The sequence below is a fragment of the Entelurus aequoreus genome, linkage group LG16, assembly GCF_033978785.1.
Source record: "Entelurus aequoreus isolate RoL-2023_Sb linkage group LG16, RoL_Eaeq_v1.1, whole genome shotgun sequence".
NCBI classification, from domain to species: Eukaryota; Metazoa; Chordata; class Actinopteri; order Syngnathiformes; family Syngnathidae; genus Entelurus; species Entelurus aequoreus.
Genome location: NC_084746.1, coordinates 22,022,815 through 22,040,378, shown reverse-complemented (window position 1 = coordinate 22,040,378; position 17,564 = coordinate 22,022,815). Strand labels below are relative to the sequence as shown.

Genomic DNA, 17,564 nt, shown 5'->3' with positions numbered 1-17,564 from the left:
TTTGAATGACTGCATTATTTTGAAGGCTGCAAATACTTTTAATGAACGGAAGTGTTTGATCACTCCTGCTTGTCATGGTCACGTGGTACACGTCAGTCCAATAGTAAGCGGCGAAATACATTTTTCAAACATTCGCATCGCCCCAGTCTCATTCAACCAAACAAACAATGCATAGTCTTCAATATAAAATACATAAATGTTGGTGGTTGGTAGAATATTTTAGCAAAAGGTAAAGTAGCTTTGATCAACATTTGACCAATATAATTGTCGAGCCCGCCTCATGACCAAACTACTTCCGGCTTATTTCTTGTGCCATTGAGACAAACGCTTCAGCCACCAAGTGACGTGGAGTGGTAACTACATCACTTAAAACCGGACATGAAGGCAACACATAAAACTTAAGCATTACTTGTAACCAACACGTAATACAATTTATAACAATTACCCATGTAAAATGCTTAGAAATTCTTTATAGTAATTTCTCAGTACCTGTACTGATAAAACAACACAGGTTGTGTTGTTGAAAGCATAGCAGCATAGGTGCAAAGTTGTTACCAGTAGGTGGCAGTACAACACCAGCTTTCCGTACACTCGCTGCATGATCAGTCAGGTTGAATTGTTGTTTTGTTTGCAATTCAAAGTCAGTGACAATCTTTAACATTGTAATATGTGCTACTCAACACTAGATGGTGGCAACATTGACATGTGTTCATTTCAATAACAGAACATGTAATTAATCTGAGGACATGATACATTTAGTGTGTATTATCATTAAACAGATGATCAGGGGAGAGCGCGAACGCAGTCCCCCACTACCACAAATTTTGCAGTCGAGATTCCCACATTTGGGGAATTCGTAAGGGTCAGCACAGCCGGAGTGCAATGGCAGAGCCTCACCCTAGGTGAACCACCTTCTTGATCATGGTAACTCCCCTGCCAGGTAAGTATTAGTTGTACATGGCTCACACACACAAGTCATTCACACACACACCATGTTAAGTGATGGGCTCATCGCGTGCACACTAGCAAACACACACACTCAAAAGCCTGCACATGTACAAGAGTCTACTACACAACATTGTTGGATCATTACAATATTATCACTATTTATATTACACTTGAACACAACTATTTGTTCCCATCATGCAATCTACACTACTACGCCTAGCCTGTACTGGAAGGGTCTGGGTGTCCCTGCCTCCCTTTACAGCCACTTCCTGTTTCTTGGTTTGGGACAGTAACACATGTTATACTGTCACCATCTAGTGGTGGGTAGCACACACTACACCGTTTAAGATTTTCACTGACATCAAACTTGAACAACTTTATAATGAAACATAACAAATCACATTTAAATTAGCTTGAAAAAAACAACTAATTCCAATACAAAATATTGGGCAATATCTGAAAAATGCTGTTCACAAACACCTTCCGTCTAATTTGACTTAGTTGGAAATGCTTTGCGAAGAAGAATGGGCAAACATGTCAGTCTTTCGATGTGCAAAACCGGTAGTAACAGACCCAAAGACATGCAACTGTTTGCAACTCTTCCACACCATATGTGTTCAGTTTTCTGTTCGTCTACAACAAACAAAGTCCGGTTTCATCCGTTTAAAGTTTGCATGTTTAAAACTACATGTAAAGAAAGGGACGACTTTACCTGCAAGTACCCACATCATTCCGGGTGGTAATTGTGTTGTGCACAATGAACATGTACGCAACTATAACCATATTATCTCAGCCTAACACTGTCCAGACATTAATGCTGTAGAACTCAGTGACTTGTTGTACTATCAACTGTATTTCAGATATTAATAGTGACATTTTAATTGATTTTGACAAGAGAGGAGGGTGCACCGTTCCTGGAGGTACTGCAATACCAGATCGATGCGTGGAGTGGACAGAGCAAGCCCCTATTCCATCTCCCTGATCCAAAAATCAATTTAATATATGGTCCCCGGATAGGGGACATATCAGATATTAAACTGATAAGAACAGATACTACACTTGATCTTAGCCAAAAGGCCGAGAAGCGATGCCACTAAGTCGTCAGAAGGGAGCATGTCATTCCGGACACAACAACCTAAAGTGACGGTTACACACATTTATTAACCACAACGTCACATATCAACACACCAAACAACAACCATGCACTTTTTGAATGACTGCATTATTTTGAAGGCTGCAAATACTTTTAATGAACGGAAGTGTTTGATCACTCCTGCTTGTCATGGTCACGTGGTACACGTCAGTCCAATAGTAAGCGGCGAAATACATTTTTCAAACATTCGCATCGCCCCAGTCTCATTCAACCAAACAAACAATGCATAGTCTTCAATATAAAATACATAAATGTTGGTGGTTGGTAGAATATTTTAGCAAAAGGTAAAGGTAACACTGTCCACACATTAATGCTGTAGAACTCAGTGACTTGTTGTACTATCAACTGTATTTCAGATATTAATAGTGACATTTTAATTGATTTTGACAAGAGAGGAGGTGCACCGTTTCTGGAGGTACTGCAATACCAGATCGATGCGTGGAGTGGACAGAGCAAGCCCCTATTCCATCTCCCTGATCCAAAAATCAATTTAATATATGGTCCCCGGATAGGGGACGTATCAGATATTAAACTGATAAGAACAGATACTACACTTGATCTTAGCCAAAAGGCCGAGAAGCGATGCCACTAAGTTGTCAGAAGGGAGCATGTCATTCCGGACACAACAACCTAAAGTGACGGTTACACACATTTATTAACCACAACGTCACATATCAACACACCAAACAACAACCATGCACTTTTTGAATGACTGCATTATTTTGAAGGCTGCAAATACTTTTAATGAACGGAAGTGTTTGATCACTCCTGCTTGTCATGGTCACGTGGTACACGTCAGTCCAATAGTAAGCGGCGAAATACATTTTTCAAACATTCGCATCGCCCCAGTCTCATTCAACCAAACAAACAATGCATAGTCTTCAATATAAAATACATAAATGTTGGTGGTTGGTAGAATATTTTAGCAAAAGGTAAAGTAGCTTTGATCAACATTTGACCAATATAATTGTCGAGCCCGCCTCATGACCAAACTACTTCCGGCTTATTTCTTGTGCCATTGAGACAAACGCTTCCGCCACCAAGTGACGTGGAGTGGTAACTACATCACTTAAAACCGGACATGAAGGCAACACATAAAACTTAAGCATTACTTGTAACTAACACGTAATACAATTTATAACAATTACCCATGTAAAATGCTTAGAAATTCTTTATAGTAATTTCTCAGTACCTGTACTGATAAAACAACACAGGTTGTGTTGTTGAAAGCATAGCAGCATAGGTGCAAAGTTGTTACCAGTAGGTGGCAGTACAACACCAGCTTTCCGTACACTCGCTGCATGATCAGTCAGGTTGAATTGTTGTTTTGTTTGCAATTCAAAGTCAGTGACAATCTTTAACATTGTAATATGTGCTACTCAACACTAGATGGTGGCAACATTGACATGTGTTCATTTCAATAACAGAACATGTAATTAATCTGAGGACATGATACATTTAGTGTGTATTATCATTAAACAGATGATCAGGGGAGAGCGCGAACGCAGTCCCCCACTACCACAAATTTTGCAGTCGAGATTCCCACATTTGGGGAATTCGTAAGGGTCAGCACAGCCGGAGTGCAATGGCAGAGCCTCACCCTAGGTGAACCACCTTCTTGATCATGGTAACTCCCCTGCCAGGTAAGTATGAGTTGTACATGGCTCACACACACAAGTCATTCACACACACACCATGTTAAGTGATGGGCTCATCGCGTGCACACTAGCAAACACACACACTCAAAAGCCTGCACATGTACAAGAGTCTACTACACAACATTGTTTGATCATTACAATATTATCACTATTTATATTACACTTGAACACAACTATTTGTTCCCATCATGCAATCTACACTAATACGCCTAGCCTGTACTGGAAGGGTCTGGGTGTCCCTGCTTCCCTTTACAGCCACTTCCTGTTTCTTTGTTTGGGACAGTAACACATGTTATACTGTCACCATCTAGTGGTGGGTAGCACACACTACACCGTTTAAGATTTTTACTGACATCAAACTTGAACAACTTTATAATGAAACATAACAAATCACATTTAAATTAGCTTGAAAAAAACAACTAATTCCAATACAAAATATTGGGCAATATCTGAAAAATGCTGTTCACAAACACCTTCCGTCTAATTTGACTTAGTTGGAAATGCTTTGCGAAGAATAATGGGCAAACATGTCAGTCTTTCGATGTGCAAAACCGGTAGTAACAGACCCAAAGACATGCAACTGTTTGCAACTCTTCCACACCATATGTGTTCAGTTTTCTGTTCGTCTACAACAAACAAAGTCCGGTTTCATCCGTTTAAAGTTTGCATGTTTAAAACGACATGTAAAGAAAGGGACGACTTTACCTGCAAGTACCCACATCATTCCGGGTGGTAATTGTGTTGTGCACAATGAACATGTACGCAACTATAACCATATTATCTCAGCCTAACACTGTCCACACATTAATGCTGTAGAACTCAGTGACTTGTTGTACTATCAACTGTATTTCAGATATTAATAGTGACATTTTAATTGATTTTGACAAGAGAGGAGGTGCACCGTTTCTGGAGGTACTGCAATACCAGATCGATGCGTGGAGTGGACAGAGCAAGCCCCTATTCCATCTCCCTGATCCAAAAATCAATTTAATATATGGTCCCCGGATAGGGGACGTATCAGATATTAAACTGATAAGAACAGATACTACACTTGATCTTAGCCAAAAGGCCGAGAAGCGATGCCACTAAGTCGTCAGAAGGGAGCATGTCATTCCGGACACAACAACCTAAAGTGACGGTTACACACATTTATTAACCACAACGTCACATATCAACACACCAAACAACAACCATGCACTTTTTGAATGACTGCATTATTTTGAAGGCTGCAAATACTTTTAATGAACGGAAGTGTTTGATCACTCCTGCTTGTCATGGTCACGTGGTACACGTCAGTCCAATAGTAAGCGGCGAAATACATTTTTCAAACATTCGCATCGCCCCAGTCTCATTCAACCAAACAAACAATGCATAGTCTTCAATATAAAATACATAAATGTTGGTGGTTGGTAGAATATTTTAGCAAAAGGTAAAGTAGCTTTGATCAACATTTGACCAATATAATTGTCGAGCCCGCCTCATGACCAAACTACTTCCGGCTTATTTCTTGTGCCATTGAGACAAACGCTTCCGCCACCAAGTGACGTGGAGTGGTAACTACATCACTTAAAACCGGACATGAAGGCAACACATAAAACTTAAGCATTACTTGTAACTAACACGTAATACAATTTATAACAATTACCCATGTAAAATGCTTAGAAATTCTTTATAGTAATTTCTCAGTACCTGTACTGATAAAACAACACAGGTTGTGTTGTTGAAAGCATAGCAGCATAGGTGCAAAGTTGTTACCAGTAGGTGGCAGTACAACACCAGCTTTCCGTACACTCGCTGCATGATCAGTCAGGTTGAATTGTTGTTTTGTTTGCAATTCAAAGTCAGTGACAATCTTTAACATTGTAATATGTGCTACTCAACACTAGATGGTGGCAACATTGACATGTGTTCATTTCAATAACAGAACATGTAATTAATCTGAGGACATGATACATTTAGTGTGTATTATCATTAAACAGATGATCAGGGGAGAGCGCGAACGCAGTCCCCCACTACCACAAATTTTGCAGTCGAGATTCCCACATTTGGGGAATTCGTAAGGGTCAGCACAGCCGGAGTGCAATGGCAGAGCCTCACCCTAGGTGAACCACCTTCTTGATCATGGTAACTCCCCTGCCAGGTAAGTATGAGTTGTACATGGCTCACACACACAAGTCATTCACACACACACCATGTTAAGTGATGGGCTCATCGCGTGCACACTAGCAAACACACACACTCAAAAGCCTGCACATGTACAAGAGTCTACTACACAACATTGTTGGATCATTACAATATTATCACTATTTATATTACACTTGAACACAACTATTTGTTCCCATCATGCAATCTACACTACTACGCCTAGCCTGTACTGGAAGGGTCTGGGTGTCCCTGCCTCCCTTTACAGCCACTTCCTGTTTCTTGGTTTGGGACAGTAACACATGTTATACTGTCACCATCTAGTGGTGGGTAGCACACACTACACCGTTTAAGATTTTCACTGACATCAAACTTGAACAACTTTATAATGAAACATAACAAATCACATTTAAATTAGCTTGAAAAAAACAACTAATTCCAATACAAAATATTGGGCAATATCTGAAAAATGCTGTTCACAAACACCTTCCGTCTAATTTGACTTAGTTGGAAATGCTTTGCGAAGAAGAATGGGCAAACATGTCAGTCTTTCGATGTGCAAAACCGGTAGTAACAGACCCAAAGACATGCAACTGTTTGCAACTCTTCCACACCATATGTGTTCAGTTTTCTGTTCGTCTACAACAAACAAAGTCCGGTTTCATCCGTTTAAAGTTTGCATGTTTAAAACTACATGTAAAGAAAGGGACGAGTTTACCTGCAAGTACCCACATCATTCCGGGTGGTAATTGTGTTGTGCACAATGAACATGTACGCAACTATAACCATATTATCTCAGCCTAACACTGTCCACACATTAATGCTGTAGAACTCAGTGACTTGTTGTACTATCAACTGTATTTCAGATATTAATAGTGACATTTTAATTGATTTTGACAAGAGGGGTGCACCGTTTCTGGAGGTACTGCAATACCAGATTGATGCGTGGAGTGGACAGAGCAAGCCCCTATTCCATCTCCCTGATCCAAAAATCAATTTAATATATGGTCCCCGGATAGGGGACGTATCAGATATTAAACTGATAAGAACAGATACTACACTTGATCTTAGCCAAAAGGCCGAGAAGCGATGCCACTAAGTCGTCAGAAGGGAGCATGTCATTCCGGACACAACAACCTAAAGTGACGGTTACACACATTTATTAACCACAACGTCACATATCAACACACCAAACAACAACCATGCACTTTTTGAATGACTGCATTATTTTGAAGGCTGCAAATACTTTTAATGAACGGAAGTGTTTGATCACTCCTGCTTGTCATGGTCACGTGGTACACGTCAGTCCAATAGTAAGCGGCGAAATACATTTTTCAAACATTCGCATCGCCCCAGTCTCATTCAACCAAACAAACAATGCATAGTCTTCAATATAAAATACATAAATGTTGGTGGTTGGTAGAATATTTTAGCAAAAGGTAAAGTAGCTTTGATCAACATTTGACCAATATAATTGTCGAGCCCGCCTCATGACCAAACTACTTCCGGCTTATTTCTTGTGCCATTGAGACAAACGCTTCAGCCACCAAGTGACGTGGAGTGGTAACTACATCACTTAAAACCGGACATGAAGGCAACACATAAAACTTAAGCATTACTTGTAACTAACACGTAATACAATTTATAACAATTACCCATGTAAAATGCTTAGAAATTCTTTATAGTAATTTCTCAGTACCTGTACTGATAAAACAACACAGGTTGTGTTGTTGAAAGCATAGCAGCATAGGTGCAAAGTTGTTACCAGTAGGTGGCAGTACAACACCAGCTTTCCGTACACTCGCTGCATGATCAGTCAGGTTGAATTGTTGTTTTGTTTGCAATTCAAAGTCAGTGACAATCTTTAACATTGTAATATGTGCTACTCAACACTAGATGGTGGCAACATTGACATGTGTTCATTTCAATAACAGAACATGTAATTAATCTGAGGACATGATACATTTAGTGTGTATTATCATTAAACAGATGATCAGGGGAGAGCGCGAACGCAGTCCCCCACTACCACAAATTTTGCAGTCGAGATTCCCACATTTGGGGAATTCGTAAGGGTCAGCACAGCCGGAGTGCAATGGCAGAGCCTCACCCTAGGTGAACCACCTTCTTGATCATGGTAACTCCCCTGCCAGGTAAGTATGAGTTGTACATGGCTCACACACACAAGTCATTCACACACACACCATGTTAAGTGATGGGCTCATCGCGTGCACACTAGCAAACACACACACTCAAAAGCCTGCACATGTACAAGAGTCTACTACACAACATTGTTGGATCATTACAATATTATCACTATTTATATTACACTTGAACACAACTATTTGTTCCCATCATGCAATCTACACTACTACGCCTAGCCTGTACTGGAAGGGTCTGGGTGTCCCTGCCTCCCTTTACAGCCACTTCCTGTTTCTTGGTTTGGGACAGTAACACATGTTATACTGTCACCATCTAGTGGTGGGTAGCACACACTACACCGTTTAAGATTTTCACTGACATCAAACTTGAACAACTTTATAATGAAACATAACAAATCACATTTAAATTAGCTTGAAAAAAACAACTAATTCCAATACAAAATATTGGGCAATATCTGAAAAATGCTGTTCACAAACACCTTCCGTCTAATTTGACTTAGTTGGAAATGCTTTGCGAAGAAGAATGGGCAAACATGTCAGTCTTTCGATGTGCAAAACCGGTAGTAACAGACCCAAAGACATGCAACTGTTTGCAACTCTTCCACACCATATGTGTTCAGTTTTCTGTTCGTCTACAACAAACAAAGTCCGGTTTCATCCGTTTAAAGTTTGCATGTTTAAAACTACATGTAAAGAAAGGGACGACTTTACCTGCAAGTACCCACATCATTCCGGGTGGTAATTGTGTTGTGCACAATGAACATGTACGCAACTATAACCATATTATCTCAGCCTAACACTGTCCACACATTAATGCTGTAGAACTCAGTGACTTGTTGTACTATCAACTGTATTTCAGATATTAATAGTGACATTTTAATTGATTTTGACAAGAGAGGAGGGTGCACCGTTTCTGGAGGTACTGCAATACCAGATCGATGCGTGGAGTGGACAGAGCAAGCCCCTATTCCATCTCCCTGATCCAAAAATCAATTTAATATATGGTCCCCGGATAGGGGACGTATCAGATATTAAACTGATAAGAACAGATACTACACTTGATCTTAGCCAAAAGGCCGAGAAGCGATGCCACTAAGTCGTCAGAAGGGAGCATGTCATTCCGGACACAATAACCTAAAGTGACGGTTACACACATTTATTAACCACAACGTCACATATCAACACACCAAACAACAACCATGCACTTTTTGAATGACTGCATTATTTTGAAGGCTGCAAATACTTTTAATGAACGGAAGTGTTTGATCACTCCTGCTTGTCATGGTCACGTGGTACACGTCAGTCCAATAGTAAGCGGCGAAATACATTTTTCAAACATTCGCATCGCCCCAGTCTCATTCAACCAAACAAACAATGCATAGTCTTCAATATAAAATACATAAATGTTGGTGGTTGGTAGAATATTTTAGCAAAAGGTAAAGTAGCTTTGATCAACATTTGACCAATATAATTGTCGAGCCCGCCTCATGACCAAACTACTTCCGGCTTATTTCTTGTGCCATTGAGACAAACGCTTCCGCCACCAAGTGACGTGGAGTGGTAACTACATCACTTAAAACCGGACATGAAGGCAACACATAAAACTTAAGCATTACTTGTAACTAACACGTAATACAATTTATAACAATTACCCATGTAAAATGCTTAGAAATTCTTTATAGTAATTTCTCAGTACCTGTACTGATAAAACAACACAGGTTGTGTTGTTGAAAGCATAGCAGCATAGGTGCAAAGTTGTTACCAGTAGGTGGCAGTACAACACCAGCTTTCCGTACACTCGCTGCATGATCAGTCAGGTTGAATTGTTGTTTTGTTTGCAATTCAAAGTCAGTGACAATCTTTAACATTGTAATATGTGCTACTCAACACTAGATGGTGGCAACATTGACATGTGTTCATTTCAATAACAGAACATGTAATTAATCTGAGGACATGATACATTTAGTGTGTATTATCATTAAACAGATGATCAGGGGAGAGCGCGAACGCAGTCCCCCACTACCACAAATTTTGCAGTCGAGATTCCCACATTTGGGGAATTCGTAAGGGTCAGCACAGCCGGAGTGCAATGGCAGAGCCTCACCCTAGGTGAACCACCTTCTTGATCATGGTAACTCCCCTGCCAGGTAAGTATGAGTTGTACATGGCTCACACACACAAGTCATTCACACACACACCATGTTAAGTGATGGGCTCATCGCGTGCACACTAGCAAACACACACACTCAAAAGCCTGCACATGTACAAGAGTCTACTACACAACATTGTTTGATCATTACAATATTATCACTATTTATATTACACTTGAACACAACTATTTGTTCCCATCATGCAATCTACACTACTACGCCTAGCCTGTACTGGAAGGGTCTGGGTGTCCCTGCCTCCCTTTACAGCCACTTCCTGTTTCTTGGTTTGGGACAGTAACACATGTTATACTGTCACCATCTAGTGGTGGGTAGCACACACTACACCGTTTAAGATTTTCACTGACATCAAACTTGAACAACTTTATAATGAAACATAACAAATCACATTTAAATTAGCTTGAAAAAAACAACTAATTCCAATACAAAATATTGGGCAATATCTGAAAAATGCTGTTCACAAACACCTTCCGTCTAATTTGACTTAGTTGGAAATGCTTTGCGAAGAAGAATGGGCAAACATGTCAGTCTTTCGATGTGCAAAACCGGTAGTAACAGACCCAAAGACATGCAACTGTTTGCAACTCTTCCACACCATATGTGTTCAGTTTTCTGTTCGTCTACAACAAACAAAGTCCGGTTTCATCCGTTTAAAGTTTGCATGTTTAAAACTACATGTAAAGAAAGGGACGAGTTTACCTGCAAGTACCCACATCATTCCGGGTGGTAATTGTGTTGTGCACAATGAACATGTACGCAACTATAACCATATTATCTCAGCCTAACACTGTCCACACATTAATGCTGTAGAACTCAGTGACTTGTTGTACTATCAACTGTATTTCAGATATTAATAGTGACATTTTAATTGATTTTGACAAGAGGGGTGCACCGTTTCTGGAGGTACTGCAATACCAGATCGATGCGTGGAGTGGACAGAGCAAGCCCCTATTCCATCTCCCTGATCCAAAAATCAATTTAATATATGGTCCCCGGATAGGGGACGTATCAGATATTAAACTGATAAGAACAGATACTACACTTGATCTTAGCCAAAAGGCCGAGAAGCGATGCCACTAAGTCGTCAGAAGGGAGCATGTCATTCCGGACACAATAACCTAAAGTGACGGTTACACACATTTATTAACCACAACGTCACATATCAACACACCAAACAACAACCATGCACTTTTTGAATGACTGCATTATTTTGAAGGCTGCAAATACTTTTAATGAACGGAAGTGTTTGATCACTCCTGCTTGTCATGGTCACGTGGTACACGTCAGTCCAATAGTAAGCGGCGAAATACATTTTTCAAACATTCGCATCGCCCCAGTCTCATTCAACCAAACAAACAATGCATAGTCTTCAATATAAAATACATAAATGTTGGTGGTTGGTAGAATATTTTAGCAAAAGGTAAAGTAGCTTTGATCAACATTTGACCAATATAATTGTCGAGCCCGCCTCATGACCAAACTACTTCCGGCTTATTTCTTGTGCCATTGAGACAAACGCTTCCGCCACCAAGTGACGTGGAGTGGTAACTACATCACTTAAAACCGGACATGAAGGCAACACATAAAACTTAAGCATTACTTGTAACTAACACGTAATACAATTTATAACAATTACCCATGTAAAATGCTTAGAAATTCTTTATAGTAATTTCTCAGTACCTGTACTGATAAAACAACACAGGTTGTGTTGTTGAAAGCATAGCAGCATAGGTGCAAAGTTGTTACCAGTAGGTGGCAGTACAACACCAGCTTTCCGTACACTCGCTGCATGATCAGTCAGGTTGAATTGTTGTTTTGTTTGCAATTCAAAGTCAGTGACAATCTTTAACATTGTAATATGTGCTACTCAACACTAGATGGTGGCAACATTGACATGTGTTCATTTCAATAACAGAACATGTAATTAATCTGAGGACATGATACATTTAGTGTGTATTATCATTAAACAGATGATCAGGGGAGAGCGCGAACGCAGTCCCCCACTACCACAAATTTTGCAGTCGAGATTCCCACATTTGGGGAATTCGTAAGGGTCAGCACAGCCGGAGTGCAATGGCAGAGCCTCACCCTAGGTGAACCACCTTCTTGATCATGGTAACTCCCCTGCCAGGTAAGTATGAGTTGTACATGGCTCACACACACAAGTCATTCACACACACACCATGTTAAGTGATGGGCTCATCGCGTGCACACTAGCAAACACACACACTCAAAAGCCTGCACATGTACAAGAGTCTACTACACAACATTGTTTGATCATTACAATATTATCACTATTTATATTACACTTGAACACAACTATTTGTTCCCATCATGCAATCTACACTACTACGCCTAGCCTGTACTGGAAGGGTCTGGGTGTCCCTGCCTCCCTTTACAGCCACTTCCTGTTTCTTGGTTTGGGACAGTAACACATGTTATACTGTCACCATCTAGTGGTGGGTAGCACACACTACACCGTTTAAGATTTTCACTGACATCAAACTTGAACAACTTTATAATGAAACATAACAAATCACATTTAAATTAGCTTGAAAAAAACAACTAATTCCAATACAAAATATTGGGCAATATCTGAAAAATGCTGTTCACAAACACCTTCCGTCTAATTTGACTTAGTTGGAAATGCTTTGCGAAGAAGAATGGGCAAACATGTCAGTCTTTCGATGTGCAAAACCGGTAGTAACAGACCCAAAGACATGCAACTGTTTGCAACTCTTCCACACCATATGTGTTCAGTTTTCTGTTCGTCTACAACAAACAAAGTCCGGTTTCATCCGTTTAAAGTTTGCATGTTTAAAACTACATGTAAAGAAAGGGACGAGTTTACCTGCAAGTACCCACATCATTCTGGGTGGTAATTGTGTTGTGCACAATGAACATGTACGCAACTATAACCATATTATCTCAGCCTAACACTGTCCACACATTAATGCTGTAGAACTCAGTGACTTGTTGTACTATCAACTGTATTTCAGATATTAATAGTGACATTTTAATTGATTTTGACAAGAGGGGTGCACCGTTTCTGGAGGTACTGCAATACCAGATTGATGCGTGGAGTGGACAGAGCAAGCCCCTATTCCATCTCCCTGATCCAAAAATCCATTTAATATATGGTCCCCGGATAGGGGACGTATCAGATATTAAACTGATAAGAACAGATACTACACTTGATCTTAGCCAAAAGGCCGAGAAGCGATGCCACTAAGTCGTCAGAAGGGAGCATGTCATTCCGGACACAACAACCTAAAGTGACGGTTACACACATTTATTAACCACAACGTCACATATCAACACACCAAACAACAACCATGCACTTTTTGAATGACTGCATTATTTTGAAGGCTGCAAATACTTTTAATGAACGGAAGTGTTTGATCACTCCTGCTTGTCATGGTCACGTGGTACACGTCAGTCCAATAGTAAGCGGCGAAATACATTTTTCAAACATTCGCATCGCCCCAGTCTCATTCAACCAAACAAACAATGCATAGTCTTCAATATAAAATACATAAATGTTGGTGGTTGGTAGAATATTTTAGCAAAAGGTAAAGTAGCTTTGATCAACATTTGACCAATATAATTGTCGAGCCCGCCTCATGACCAAACTACTTCCGGCTTATTTCTTGTGCCATTGAGACAAACGCTTCAGCCACCAAGTGACGTGGAGTGGTAACTACATCACTTAAAACCGGACATGAAGGCAACACATAAAACTTAAGCATTACTTGTAACTAACACGTAATACAATTTATAACAATTACCCATGTAAAATGCTTAGAAATTCTTTATAGTAATTTCTCAGTACCTGTACTGATAAAACAACACAGGTTGTGTTGTTGAAAGCATAGCAGCATAGGTGCAAAGTTGTTACCAGTAGGTGGCAGTACAACACCAGCTTTCCGTACACTCGCTGCATGATCAGTCAGGTTGAATTGTTGTTTTGTTTGCAATTCAAAGTCAGTGACAATCTTTAACATTGTAATATGTGCTACTCAACACTAGATGGTGGCAACATTGACATGTGTTCATTTCAATAACAGAACATGTAATTAATCTGAGGACATGATACATTTAGTGTGTATTATCATTAAATAGATGATCAGGGGAGAGCGCGAACGCAGTCCCCCACTACCACAAATTTTGCAGTCAAGATTCCCACATTTGGGGAATTCGTAAGGGTCAGCACAGCCGGAGTGCAATGGCAGAGCCTCACCCTAGGTGAACCACCTTCTTGATCATGGTAACTCCCCTGCCAGGTAAGTATGAGTTGTACATGGCTCACACACACAAGTCATTCACACACACACCATGTTAAGTGATGGGCTCATCGCGTGCACACTAGCAAACACACACACTCAAAAGCCTGCACATGTACAAGAGTCTACTACACAACATTGTTGGATCATTACAATATTATCACTATTTATATTACACTTGAACACAACTATTTGTTCCCATCATGCAATCTACACTACTACGCCTAGCCTGTACTGGAAGGGTCTGGGTGTCCCTGCCTCCCTTTACAGCCACTTCCTGTTTCTTGGTTTGGGACAGTAACACATGTTATACTGTCACCATCTAGTGGTGGGTAGCACACACTACACCGTTTAAGATTTTCACTGACATCAAACTTGAACAACTTTATAATGAAACATAACAAATCACATTTAAATTAGCTTGAAAAAAACAACTAATTCCAATACAAAATATTGGGCAATATCTGAAAAATGCTGTTCACAAACACCTTCCGTCTAATTTGACTTAGTTGGAAATGCTTTGCGAAGAAGAATGGGCAAACATGTCAGTCTTTCGATGTGCAAAACCGGTAGTAACAGACCCAAAGACATGCAACTGTTTGCAACTCTTCCACACCATATGTGTTCAGTTTTCTGTTCGTCTACAACAAACAAAGTCCGGTTTCATCCGTTTAAAGTTTGCATGTTTAAAACTACATGTAAAGAAAGGGACGAGTTTACCTGCAAGTACCCACATCATTCCGGGTGGTAATTGTGTTGTGCACAATGAACATGTACGCAACTATAACCATATTATCTCAGCCTAACACTGTCCACACATTAATGCTGTAGAACTCAGTGACTTGTTGTACTATCAACTGTATTTAAGATATTAATAGTGACATTTTAATTGATTTTGACAAGAGAGGAGGTGCACCGTTTCTGGAGGTACTGCAATACCAGATCGATGCGTGGAGTGGACAGAGCAAGCCCCTATTCCATCTCCCTGATCCAAAAATCAATTTAATATATGGTCCCCGGATAGGGGACGTATCAGATATTAAACTGATAAGAACAGATACTACACTTGATCTTAGCCAAAAGGCCGAGAAGCGATGCCACTAAGTCGTCAGAAGGGAGCATGTCATTCCGGACACAACAACCTAAAGTGACGGTTACACACATTTATTAACCACAACGTCACATATCAACACACCAAACAACAACCATAAGCTTTTTGAATGACTGCATTATTTTGAAGGCTGCAAATACTTTTAATGAACGGAAGTGTTTGATCACTCCTGCTTGTCATGGTCACGTGGTACACGTCAGTCCAATAGTAAGCGGCGAAATACATTTTTCAAACATTCGCATCGCCCCAGTCTCATTCAACCAAACAAACAATGCATAGTCTTCAATATAAAATACATAAATGTTGGTGGTTGGTAGAATATTTTAGCAAAAGGTAAAGTAGCTTTGATCAACATTTGACCAATATAATTGTCGAGCCCGCCTCATGACCAAACTACTTCCAGCTTATTTCTTGTGCCATTGAGACAAACGCTTCAGCCACCAAGTGACGTGGAGTGGTAACTACATCACTTAAAACCGGACATGAAGGCAACACATAAAACTTAAGCATTACTTGTAACTAACACGTAATACAATTTATAACAATTACCCATGTAAAATGCTTAGAAATTCTTTATAGTAATTTCTCAGTACCTGTACTGATAAAACAACACAGGTTGTGTTGTTGAAAGCATAGCAGCATAGGTGCAAAGTTGTTACCAGTAGGTGGCAGTACAACACCAGCTTTCCGTACACTCGCTGCATGATCAGTCAGGTTGAATTGTTGTTTTGTTTGCAATTCAAAGTCAGTGACAATCTTTAACATTGTAATATGTGCTACTCAACACTAGATGGTGGCAACATTGACATGTGTTCATTTCAATAACAGAACATGTAATTAATCTGAGGACATGATACATTTAGTGTGTATTATCATTAAACAGATGATCAGGGGAGAGCGCGAACGCAGTCCCCCACTACCACAAATTTTGCAGTCGAGATTCCCACATTTGGGGAATTCGTAAGGGTCAGCACAGCCGGAGTGCAATGGCAGAGCCTCACCCTAGGTGAACCACCTTCTTGATCATGGTAACTCCCCTGCCAGGTAAGTATGAGTTGTACATGGCTCACACACACAAGTCATTCACACACACACCATGTTAAGTGATGGGCTCATCGCGTGCACACTAGCAAACACACACACTCAAAAGCCTGCACATGTACAAGAGTCTACTACACAACATTGTTGGATCATTACAATATTATCACTATTTATATTACACTTGAACACAACTATTTGTTCCCATCATGCAATCTACACTACTACGCCTAGCCTGTACTGGAAGGGTCTGGGTGTCCCTGCCTCCCTTTACAGCCACTTCCTGTTTCTTGGTTTGGGACAGTAACACATGTTATACTGTCACCATCTAGTGGTGGGTAGCACACACTACACCGTTTAAGATTTTCACTGACATCAAACTTGAACAACTTTATAATGAAACATAACAAATCACATTTAAATTAGCTTGAAAAAAACAACTAATTCCAATACAAAATATTGGGCAATATCTGAAAAATGCTGTTCACAAACACCTTCCGTCTAATTTGACTTAGTTGGAAATGCTTTGCGAAGAAGAATGGGCAAACATGTCAGTCTTTCGATGTGCAAAACCGGTAGTAACAGACCCAAAGACATGCAACTGTTTGCAACTCTTCCACACCATATGTGTTCAGTTTTCTGTTCGTCTACAACAAACAAAGTCCGGTTTCATCCGTTTAAAGTTTGCATGTTTAAAACTACATGTAAAGAAAGGGACGACTTTACCTGCAAGTACCCACATCATTCCGGGTGGTAATTGTGTTGTGCACAATGAACATGTACGCAACTATAACCATATTATCTCAGCCTAACACTGTCCACACATTAATGCTGTAGAACTCAGTGACTTGTTGTACTATCAACTGTATTTCAGATATTAATAGTGACATTTTAATTGATTTTG

The 17,564-nt window shown here is 40.0% G+C and overlaps 1 protein-coding gene and 16 non-coding genes across 18 annotated transcripts in view; all 17 read right to left on the bottom strand.

Annotated features, from left to right (window-relative positions):
- klhl36 (kelch-like family member 36) overlaps positions 1 to 17,564 on the bottom strand; it is a 215,850-nt gene that overhangs the window by 70,293 nt on the left and 127,993 nt on the right. The gene's annotated exons all lie outside the window — the stretch shown is intronic.
- LOC133631702 (U1 spliceosomal RNA) lies at positions 785 to 948 on the bottom strand. Its single transcript, XR_009821605.1, has one exon. It is a non-coding gene; the product is annotated as a U1 spliceosomal RNA (small nuclear RNA).
- Positions 1,847 to 2,037, bottom strand: LOC133631643 (U2 spliceosomal RNA). Its single transcript, XR_009821550.1, has one exon. It is a non-coding gene; the product is annotated as a U2 spliceosomal RNA (small nuclear RNA).
- LOC133631638 (U2 spliceosomal RNA) lies at positions 2,495 to 2,685 on the bottom strand. Its single transcript, XR_009821545.1, has one exon. It is a non-coding gene; the product is annotated as a U2 spliceosomal RNA (small nuclear RNA).
- Positions 3,589 to 3,752, bottom strand: LOC133631701 (U1 spliceosomal RNA). The gene has a single exon (XR_009821604.1). It is a non-coding gene; the product is annotated as a U1 spliceosomal RNA (small nuclear RNA).
- LOC133631637 (U2 spliceosomal RNA) lies at positions 4,650 to 4,840 on the bottom strand. Its single transcript, XR_009821544.1, has one exon. It is a non-coding gene; the product is annotated as a U2 spliceosomal RNA (small nuclear RNA).
- LOC133631700 (U1 spliceosomal RNA) lies at positions 5,744 to 5,907 on the bottom strand. The gene has a single exon (XR_009821603.1). It is a non-coding gene; the product is annotated as a U1 spliceosomal RNA (small nuclear RNA).
- LOC133631657 (U2 spliceosomal RNA) lies at positions 6,802 to 6,992 on the bottom strand. The gene has a single exon (XR_009821564.1). It is a non-coding gene; the product is annotated as a U2 spliceosomal RNA (small nuclear RNA).
- Positions 7,896 to 8,059, bottom strand: LOC133631699 (U1 spliceosomal RNA). Its single transcript, XR_009821602.1, has one exon. It is a non-coding gene; the product is annotated as a U1 spliceosomal RNA (small nuclear RNA).
- Positions 8,958 to 9,148, bottom strand: LOC133631641 (U2 spliceosomal RNA). Its single transcript, XR_009821548.1, has one exon. It is a non-coding gene; the product is annotated as a U2 spliceosomal RNA (small nuclear RNA).
- LOC133631698 (U1 spliceosomal RNA) lies at positions 10,052 to 10,215 on the bottom strand. The gene has a single exon (XR_009821601.1). It is a non-coding gene; the product is annotated as a U1 spliceosomal RNA (small nuclear RNA).
- LOC133631621 (U2 spliceosomal RNA) lies at positions 11,110 to 11,300 on the bottom strand. The gene has a single exon (XR_009821528.1). It is a non-coding gene; the product is annotated as a U2 spliceosomal RNA (small nuclear RNA).
- LOC133631697 (U1 spliceosomal RNA) lies at positions 12,204 to 12,367 on the bottom strand. The gene has a single exon (XR_009821600.1). It is a non-coding gene; the product is annotated as a U1 spliceosomal RNA (small nuclear RNA).
- LOC133631661 (U2 spliceosomal RNA) lies at positions 13,262 to 13,452 on the bottom strand. Its single transcript, XR_009821567.1, has one exon. It is a non-coding gene; the product is annotated as a U2 spliceosomal RNA (small nuclear RNA).
- On the bottom strand, positions 14,356 to 14,519 carry LOC133631723 (U1 spliceosomal RNA). Its single transcript, XR_009821625.1, has one exon. It is a non-coding gene; the product is annotated as a U1 spliceosomal RNA (small nuclear RNA).
- Positions 15,417 to 15,607, bottom strand: LOC133631636 (U2 spliceosomal RNA). Its single transcript, XR_009821543.1, has one exon. It is a non-coding gene; the product is annotated as a U2 spliceosomal RNA (small nuclear RNA).
- LOC133631696 (U1 spliceosomal RNA) lies at positions 16,511 to 16,674 on the bottom strand. Its single transcript, XR_009821599.1, has one exon. It is a non-coding gene; the product is annotated as a U1 spliceosomal RNA (small nuclear RNA).